This window comes from Phyllobates terribilis, unplaced genomic scaffold (genome assembly GCF_046119375.1).
Source record: "Phyllobates terribilis strain yellow unplaced genomic scaffold, ASM4611937v1 Scaffold_5__5_contigs__length_657084704, whole genome shotgun sequence".
In the NCBI taxonomy this organism is placed as follows: domain Eukaryota; kingdom Metazoa; phylum Chordata; class Amphibia; order Anura; family Dendrobatidae; genus Phyllobates; species Phyllobates terribilis.
The window spans coordinates 74,548,450-74,558,821 of NW_027362765.1; the positions used below are offsets into that span (position 1 = coordinate 74,548,450).

Sequence of the window (10,372 nt, forward strand, 5' to 3'; positions counted from 1 at the left end):
AAAAATGGTTTTATAAATTTAGTTGGAAAAATTAGAAATCGCCGGTCAATATTTAACCCTTATAACTTACTAGCCAAAAAAGTAATGTTTTAAAAAATCTGCAGATGTAAAGTAGACGTGTGGGAAATGTTATTTACCAACTATTTTGTGTGACACAACTCTCTTGTTTAAGGGCATGAAAATTCAAAGTTTAAAAATTGCTAAATTTTTGCCAAATTTCCAATTTTTTCACAAATAAACTCAAGTCGTATCGAAGAAACTTTACCACTATAATGAAGTACAATATGTCACGAGAAAGCTTTCTCAGAATCAGTGGGATCCGTTGAAGCGTTCCAGAGTAATTACCTCATAAAGTGACAGTGGTCAGAATTGTAAAAATTGGCCCGGTCATGAAGATGAAAACAGGCTCGGGGGTGAAGGGGTCAATACATTTAGGACTTGTGTGAAAATCTGATGGAGTTTTAGCTCAAATTAATTCAGAAATCTGGAAAAATGTAAAGAGTTCAGGATCTTTCCAGCTCCGCTGTATATTCCAGTGGTCAGAGAGACCCCGACCTTCAGCCCATTAGGGTTTAGTCCTGTTCCCCCATCACACACTCCCTGCTCCCTCATTACCTCTCACCAGTACAGCAGACGGCTTCTCTCACATGGAGCCTCATCCTACACTACCTGCAAAATGGAGACTGGCTCCTCCCCTCCATGTGGCTGATCACATGACTGTGACATCATCACAGGTCCTGTGCGCACAGAACAGTCATATATCTAGTATTCTAGTGTAAGGCTCAGCAGGTGGATGTCTGTGGAGATGCTTGAGCCTAGAATGTACTGGTTCCTTCCAGGTCCTGACTGCACCCTATACTTTCTAGCCGGTTCACTACTGAAGACACTAGAACGTGAGGACACGCCCAAAACACATGTCGAAAATGACATTATACCTGGATGGAGCCCATACATTCTAACGTCTTTAGATATATGACTGTTCTGTGCTTACAGGACCTGTGATGATGTCACAGTCATGTGATCGGTCACTTGGAGGGGAGGAGCCAGTCTCCATTTTGCAGGCAGTGTAGGACACGGCTCCATGTGAGAGAAGCGTCTGCACTGGGTAGCGTCTAGATCGGAGGTGATTTTTTGTGCTCCGCATTTTAACAGCTCCACTCTAGACGCTTCACTGCTGTGTTGAGGAGATCGGAGTTGCTGGAGTGAGGGCCTCAAAAAAATCACCTTCGATGTAGACAGTTCAGTACTGACACCACTAGATGGAGCTGCTCATAGACTCCATTCAAGTCGCCTCTTCTGGCTTTTAAATGCATTTTTATGGAATTGCTCAAGTTTTTAATGAAGCAAACATCACAGGTCATAAATGAATTTTTTATACTGTTATATTTTTATGTATTTGGACAAAATTATTTTTCTCCCTGATTAATAAAACTTGCATTTTTAGTGCCGCTTTTTGTAATATGTGTCTTACCCTCATGCTTCAAACATGCCTCGATCACACCCATCCTCAAAAAGCCCTCCCTTGACCCATCCTCTCTGTCTAGCTATCGCCCCATATCACTTCTCCTCTACACCTGGACCTGTCATCTGCCTTTGACACAGTGGACCATTCCCTTTTACTACAGACTCATCTCTCGGCATCACAGACTTGGCCCTATCTTGGATCTCCTGATACCTAACAGACAGGACATTCAGTGTCTGCCACTCACACACCACCTCCTAATCTTGCCCCCTATCTGTCGGTGTCCCCCAAGGGACACCTTGGAATAAATGGCGCTATAATAAATAATAATATAAAAAATTAAACTCAGCACTGATTGTACAGTTTTGCCAGAACGAGCCTTTTACTGTGTGTCCACCAGTCCTCTCCACAGCACCCATTATATATATATATATACATATATATATATATATATACACATATATATATATATACATACACATATATATATACATACATACACATATATATATACATATATATACATACATACACATATATATATACATATATATACATACATACACATATATATATATACATATATATACATACATACACATATATATATACATATATATACATACATACACATATATATATACATATATATACATACACATATATATATACATATATATACATACATACACACATATATATACATACATATACATACATACATATATATATACATACATACATATATATATACATACACATATATATATACATACATACATATATATATACATACATACATACATATATATATACATACACATATATATATATATATATATATATATATACACATATACATATACACAGTATATATATACACATATATATACACACACCAGCTTTATAATTATTTCATGACTTTTTAACACTTTTTTAATGCTTTTTAGGGAATGGCTCAAGTTTTTCACTAGTCCTGCCCGCAGCACCGACATTTTTGAAGAATGAGCGAAGCTTCGCAGGGAGAGGCGTAAAAGAGCGCAACTGACAGAGTCATCATAACGTACAACACAGAAGTGATATAAATTATTACAGAAATGTCTGGGTAACGGGAGAACATTTCTGTTGTAATTTATGCCACTTTTGTGACGTCAATTATGATGATTCTGTCGGCTGCATTCAGTCACTGTCACGACCCTGCCCGCAAATTTCCACCCGCTGTTCAAAATGGTGGTGCTGGCTGAGACTTGTGTATATACACGATAAGTTGAATTCTATCAAAATTGAATAATCAGAGCTATGTGTAACATTTTTATATTACGAAAAGCGATAATAAAAAAAATTATTTTATTAATTAAAAAAAAAATGCGCAAAGTGGCCGCAGCTTTCCCCCTCTCACCCTTCATTAAAGGGGATATCCGGGACTTTTATGAAAAACAAAAAATGTGACTAAGCACTAACAGGAAGGTAGTTGCTACTGACCTGCCTGTTGCGCTGGCGGTGTTCTCTCCCGCCACAAAGTAGGCACAGATCGCTCCTGCCGGGGATTCAGCTGCCTTTGCTGACGTCATTTCAACAGAGCAGCTGCTTCTTTTCCACTCCCGTCAATTGACAGGGTGGGTCTTCCGACGTCATTCTGATTGACAGCTGGATTCCCACTGCCTAACTGGGGGAGCCGGCTGTCAATCAGAATGAGTCGGAAGTCACACGCTGTCAACTGAGCGAATTCACCGCACACTCTGAATTATTTTTAAATGCTGAGAGTTTATTATATCCGTGAAGGCAAATAAATATTCAGGTGCTGGGAGGTATGCGACAAGATAGAATAACATTTCGACCCAGCCTGAATCTTAATCATAGCGTCATTGTTGATATGGCAGGTTTGCCTATAGAATATCAATGGGATATTTAGCCGAACAACAATGGGATGTTCCAAGTTTTTGTAGTTGTTATGTACTGTTTCTGTCGCTGGTACTTGGTATATTTTGCGCTGTGCTTAGTGATCATGGACATCCGAGGCACTCCCACATCTGTCAGTGTGGCTTCCGGCTGACAGGCAGGGGAGCGACGCAGATGCCCGTGATCACTAAGCACTGCGCAAAATATACCAAGTACCAGAAACAGGCTGGGTCGAAACGTTATTCTATCTTGTCGCATACCTCCCAGCACCTGTATATTTATTTACCTTGACGGATATAATAAACTGTCAGCATTTAAAACAACTGTGCCGTGGTACAAAGAGGGACCAGAGGGGCGTAACTAAGTGCCTGCCCGGACCGACCCTGGCTACACGGCGGCTTAATCGACTCTGTGAACCAAGGAGGGACCGGGCAGGTGGAGCAGGTGCCACTCTGGGACCGACCTCGTGTGAGAGCAGGCGACTCCCTCAGGAGCAGACAGGCACGGCAGATGAGCCGGCAGATGAGTTCGGCTGGTAGGCAGGCAAGCAGTGCAGGTAGGCAGGCAGACTCGGCTGGCAGACTGACAGGTGGTCACTACTGAAAGAGGCTAGAGGGCACGGCTGATAGGCTGGCGGGCACGGCTGATAGACTGGCGGGCAAGGCTGATAGACAAGCTGGCGGACAGCACTGGAACCTGAGGGCTAGAGAGAGTGTAAGAACACTAACAACATTGGCCGGGAACATTTTAGGACGACGCGTGCGGCCCTTTTAAGAATCAGGGAGCTCGCGCGTGCCCTAAGAACAGTGCCCGGGGATCTGTGCGCAGTGCGCGCACCCCGGGCAGACACGCCATGGGAACAGGAGGAGGGAGCGGAGGACGCCGGACCGGGGCCACGGCTGTGAGGAGATCGGCGTCTCTGCCGGGCAGGAGGCAGCGACGCGAACGCTACAGTACCCCCCCCTTTACGCTCCCTCTTCTTCAGGTACCCAAGAAATTTTTCCAGAAGAAGAGGAGCATGAATGTTCTCCCTGTGCTCCCATGACCTCTCCTCGGGACCAAACCCCTTACAATCCACAGGAAAGAAAGTCTTCCCTCTTACCCTTTTAGTAGCCAGAATGCTTTCTACCTCAAAATCGTCCTCAGCGGAGACAGGAACTGGAGTAGCACCAGGATCGTCAGAAAAGGAATTGAGGACTACAGGCTTGAGGAGAGACACGAGAAAGGAATTGGGGATCCGTAACGAGGCCGTGAGTTTCAACTTGTACACCACTGGATTTATTTGACTAAGAATCTCAAAAGAACTGATGAACCGCGGACCCAACTAGTAAGAAGGTATCTTGAGATGAACATACTTTGAGGATAGCCAGTCCTTGTCCCCCGGACGGAATAGAGGCGGGTCCAGAAGTCTCTTGTCAGCGTGTCTCTTCATCCGCTCAGAATACTGCAACAGCGCAGATTTAGTGTCCTCCCAAATCACAGAAAAGTCTTTGACAAGAGATTCCGCAGCAGGATTGTCAACAGAAGTAGAAATAGGAAACGTAATATTGGGATGTCGTCCGTACACCACCAAGAACAGAGATTTGGCAGAGGATTCACTCACATGATTAGTGTAGGAAAATTCGGCCTAAGGCAGAAGTTCTACCTAGTTGTTATGGTGACGTTGACGAAGTGCCAAAGAAAGCTAGTGAGGATCTGATTGATACGCTCAACCTGGCCATTGGACTGTGGATGATAGGCCGATGAGAAATCCAATGCGACATCCAGCAGCTTACATGTCGCTCTCCAGAAGCGTGAAGTAAACTGGACTCCTCTATCCGAGACAATATGAAGAGGTAGACCTGGCAAGGGAATGAAGTGAGCCATCTTGGAGAAGCGGTCAGCGACCACCCAATTGACAGTACAACCGGCTGATACAGGAAGACCTGTGACAAAATCCATCTCAATATGTTGCCACGGAGAGGAAGGCACTGGTAGAGGAAGAATTCGATCAGTCGGAAGTAGCCTAGGCATCTTGTTTTGAGCACAGGAAGAGCAAGCAGAGACAAAATCAGCAATGTCCTTATGCAGGGTAGGCCACCAATAATGTCAGGAAATTAGCACAAGCGTTTTCCTCTGGCCGGCATGGCCTGCCAGTTTAGAAGAATGGCCACTGAGTAGGACCCTCTTCCTATCCGGGGCCGCCACAAAAGTCTTGCCAGGAGGAAGGTGAGACAGATCAAGCGGACCCCTATTCTGGAGGGGTCAACTATGTGCTTAGGCTCCTCCTCTTGGTCGGAAGACATGAATGAACGGGAGAGCTTACTTGATATTCTTATCGGCTGGATGGAAGTGGAGGGAGAAATTGAAATGGACAAAAAACAGGGACCATCTGGCCTGATGAGGATTAAGTCATTGAGCGGACTGCAAGTAGGCGAGATTCTTGTGGTCCATGTAGATGACCACTGGATGCAAGGCCCCTTCCAGTAGGAACCGCCACTCTTCCAGCGCCAGTTTGATGGCCAGCAGTTCCCACTCTCCAATGGAATAATTGCGTTCCGAGGGCGAGAAAAGCTTGGAAAAGAAGCCGCAGGTCACCATTCATCCAGAAGAGGATTTCTGGGTGTGAACTGCTCCGGCCCCTCCTGGAAGAACTGCTTTTTACAGTCAGGACGATGAAGCACCGGAGCAGAAGAGAAGGCTTGTTTCAAGGACACAAAGGCATCTTCCGCGTCTGGGGTCCATTCCTTGGGATTGGCCCCTATGCGGATCAGGGCGGAGATGGGAGCAGTCCGAGAGGAAAAATGAGGAATGAACAGGCGATAATAATTAGTGAATCCCAGAAACCACTGTGTAGCCTTCAGCCCCTCAGGTTGGGGCCACTTTAGGACAGCAGACACCTTCTCGGGATCCATCATGAGCCTGGTCTCTGAAATTATGTATCCCAGGAAGGGAAGAGAATTCTGCTCAGAAACACATTTCTCACATTTGGCATACAGACGAGTCTTACTGAGCCTCTGCAATACCTGTCTCTTCGATGTGAGGGCAGATCAGAAGAGAACCCCAGGATATCGTCCAGGTACACTACCACGCATGAATATAGAAGATCTCGGAAGATGTTATTCACCAGTTCTTGGAAGACTGCTGGTGTGTTGCAGAGTCCGAAGGGCATCATGCGGTACTTGTAATGGCCATCCCGAGCGTTGAATGCCGTCTTCCATTCGTCACCCTGGCGAATCCGGATCAGATTGTATGCGCCACGGAGATCGAGCTTAGTAAAGACCTTGGTGCCCTTGAGGCGATCAAACAACTCAGAGATGAGGGGCAGTGAATACTTGTTTTTGATGGTAATCTGATTTAGACCCCTATAGTCGATACAAGGGCAAAGAGAGACACCCTAAGAACAGTGCCCGGGGATCTGTGCGCAGTGCGCGCACCCCGGGCAGACACGCCATGGGAACAGGAGGAGGGAGCGGAGGACGCCGGACCGGGGCCACGGCTGTGAGGAGATCGGCGTCTCTGCCGGGCAGGAGGCAGCGACGCGAACGCTACAGTACCCCCCCCTTTACGCTCCCTCTTCTTCAGGTACCCAAGAAATTTTTCCAGAAGAAGAGGAGCATGAATGTTCTCCCTGTGCTCCCATGACCTCTCCTCGGGACCAAACCCCTTACAATCCACAGGAAAGAAAGTCTTCCCTCTTACCCTTTTAGTAGCCAGAATGCTTTCTACCTCAAAATCGTCCTCAGCGGAGACAGGAACTGGAGTAGCACCAGGATCGTCAGAAAAGGAATTGAGGACTACAGGCTTGAGGAGAGACACGAGAAAGGAATTGGGGATCCGTAACGAGGCCGTGAGTTTCAACTTGTACACCACTGGATTTATTTGACTAAGAATCTCAAAAGAACTGATGAACCGCGGACCCAACTAGTAAGAAGGTATCTTGAGATGAACATACTTTGAGGATAGCCAGTCCTTGTCCCCCGGACGGAATAGAGGCGGGTCCAGAAGTCTCTTGTCAGCGTGTCTCTTCATCCGCTCAGAATACTGCAACAGCGCAGATTTAGTGTCCTCCCAAATCACAGAAAAGTCTTTGACAAGAGATTCCGCAGCAGGATTGTCAACAGAAGTAGAAATAGGAAACGTAATATTGGGATGTCGTCCGTACACCACCAAGAACAGAGATTTGGCAGAGGATTCACTCACATGATTAGTGTAGGAAAATTCGGCCTAAGGCAGAAGTTCTACCTAGTTGTTATGGTGACGTTGACGAAGTGCCAAAGAAAGCTAGTGAGGATCTGATTGATACGCTCAACCTGGCCATTGGACTGTGGATGATAGGCCGATGAGAAATCCAATGCGACATCCAGCAGCTTACATGTCGCTCTCCAGAAGCGTGAAGTAAACTGGACTCCTCTATCCGAGACAATATGAAGAGGTAGACCTGGCAAGGGAATGAAGTGAGCCATCTTGGAGAAGCGGTCAGCGACCACCCAATTGACAGTACAACCGGCTGATACAGGAAGACCTGTGACAAAATCCATCTCAATATGTTGCCACGGAGAGGAAGGCACTGGTAGAGGAAGAATTCGATCAGTCGGAAGTAGCCTAGGCATCTTGTTTTGAGCACAGGAAGAGCAAGCAGAGACAAAATCAGCAATGTCCTTATGCAGGGTAGGCCACCAATAATGTCAGGAAATTAGCACAAGCGTTTTCCTCTGGCCGGCATGGCCTGCCAGTTTAGAAGAATGGCCACTGAGTAGGACCCTCTTCCTATCCGGGGCCGCCACAAAAGTCTTGCCAGGAGGAAGGTGAGACAGATCAAGCGGACCCCTATTCTGGAGGGGTCAACTATGTGCTTAGGCTCCTCCTCTTGGTCGGAAGACATGAATGAACGGGAGAGCTTACTTGATATTCTTATCGGCTGGATGGAAGTGGAGGGAGAAATTGAAATGGACAAAAAACAGGGACCATCTGGCCTGATGAGGATTAAGTCATTGAGCGGACTGCAAGTAGGCGAGATTCTTGTGGTCCATGTAGATGACCACTGGATGCAAGGCCCCTTCCAGTAGGAACCGCCACTCTTCCAGCGCCAGTTTGATGGCCAGCAGTTCCCACTCTCCAATGGAATAATTGCGTTCCGAGGGCGAGAAAAGCTTGGAAAAGAAGCCGCAGGTCACCATTCATCCAGAAGAGGATTTCTGGGTGTGAACTGCTCCGGCCCCTCCTGGAAGAACTGCTTTTTACAGTCAGGACGATGAAGCACCGGAGCAGAAGAGAAGGCTTGTTTCAAGGACACAAAGGCATCTTCCGCGTCTGGGGTCCATTCCTTGGGATTGGCCCCTATGCGGATCAGGGCGGAGATGGGAGCAGTCCGAGAGGAAAAATGAGGAATGAACAGGCGATAATAATTAGTGAATCCCAGAAACCACTGTGTAGCCTTCAGCCCCTCAGGTTGGGGCCACTTTAGGACAGCAGACACCTTCTCGGGATCCATCATGAGCCTGGTCTCTGAAATTATGTATCCCAGGAAGGGAAGAGAATTCTGCTCAGAAACACATTTCTCACATTTGGCATACAGACGAGTCTTACTGAGCCTCTGCAATACCTGTCTCTTCGATGTGAGGGCAGATCAGAAGAGAACCCCAGGATATCGTCCAGGTACACTACCACGCATGAATATAGAAGATCTCGGAAGATGTTATTCACCAGTTCTTGGAAGACTGCTGGTGTGTTGCAGAGTCCGAAGGGCATCATGCGGTACTTGTAATGGCCATCCCGAGCGTTGAATGCCGTCTTCCATTCGTCACCCTGGCGAATCCGGATCAGATTGTATGCGCCACGGAGATCGAGCTTAGTAAAGACCTTGGTGCCCTTGAGGCGATCAAACAACTCAGAGATGAGGGGCAGTGAATACTTGTTTTTGATGGTAATCTGATTTAGACCCCTATAGTCGATACAAGGGCAAAGAGAGACATCCTTCTTCTTGATGAAGAAGAACCCTGCTTCAGCTGGAGAGGTGGATTTCTGGATAAATTCCCTAGCAAGATTCTCTTCGATGTATTCGGACATGACACAGGTCTCGGCCAATGACAGGGGGTAAATTCAACCTCGGGGTGGCAAGGTACCAGGAATGAGATCCATTGGACAGTCATACGGCCTATGACGAGGAAGTGTCTCAGCCTCATTCTTGTCAAAGACGACAGCATATGACCAGTAGGGTGCTGGCAAGCCGGGCAAATTAGCTGGAGTGGACAGAGGTCGCGCAGGACGGACAAGAACCAAGCAGGTCTTGTGACACTCATGGCCCCAGCGGAGCACCTCTCCCGAACTCCAAATCCAAATCGGCTCGTGTGTCTGAAGCCAGGGTAGTCTAAGCAGCAAGGAATGAGAGAGGCCGGACAGCACATAGAAGGAAATTTTCTCCGAGTGTAGCATTCCTATCTGAAGAACTACAGGCTCGGTGATGAATAAGATGGACTCTGAAAGGGGCCTCCCATCCACCAAAGAAACCACTAACGGATCCGAAAGATGTTGAATAGGGATCTGATACTGCTCCACAATGGCCTGTTGGATGAGATTCCCAGCGGCACCGGAATCCAGGTAAGCAGTCTCGAAAAAATGTATCTTACCACAGGTTATCGATACAGACAGAGTCAGGGATGGAGAAGAAGAATTTTTTCCCAGGACGACCTCTCCAAGCAATCCTAGGCACTGGAGTTTCCCGGTCTCTCTGGACAGGAGTGGATTAGATGCTTCGAACTGCCACAGTAAAAACATCTTCCCTCGGCGCGGTGGACCTCTTGACTAGACTTGACCATCTTTACCTGGTTTACCTGCATAGATTTTGGGGTGGATGCCGAGGCAGAGGCTTGTTGTGAGACTGGCCTTTGAAAGGTTGGTGCAAGGCGCAGAGATTTTTTCTCACGGATCACCTCCTTAGTAAGCTCCTGGAACCTGATTTAGATCTGTGGGGCCAAAGACACCAGGTCGTCCAGAGAGGTGGGTATGTCACAACCGGCTAGTTCATCCTTG

The 10,372-nt window shown here is 47.0% G+C and overlaps 1 protein-coding gene across 1 annotated transcript in view; it reads right to left on the bottom strand.

Annotated features, from left to right (window-relative positions):
• The window catches only part of LOC141272073 (oocyte zinc finger protein XlCOF8.4-like), a 40,949-nt gene extending 40,233 nt beyond the window's left edge, over nucleotides 1–716 (bottom strand). The window contains exon 1 of the mRNA XM_073682384.1: nucleotides 616–716. The gene's annotated coding sequence lies outside the window, so the exon portion shown is untranslated. The remainder of the gene's footprint in view (nucleotides 1–615) is intronic.
• Between the last annotated feature and the right edge of the window lie 9,656 nt (nucleotides 717–10,372).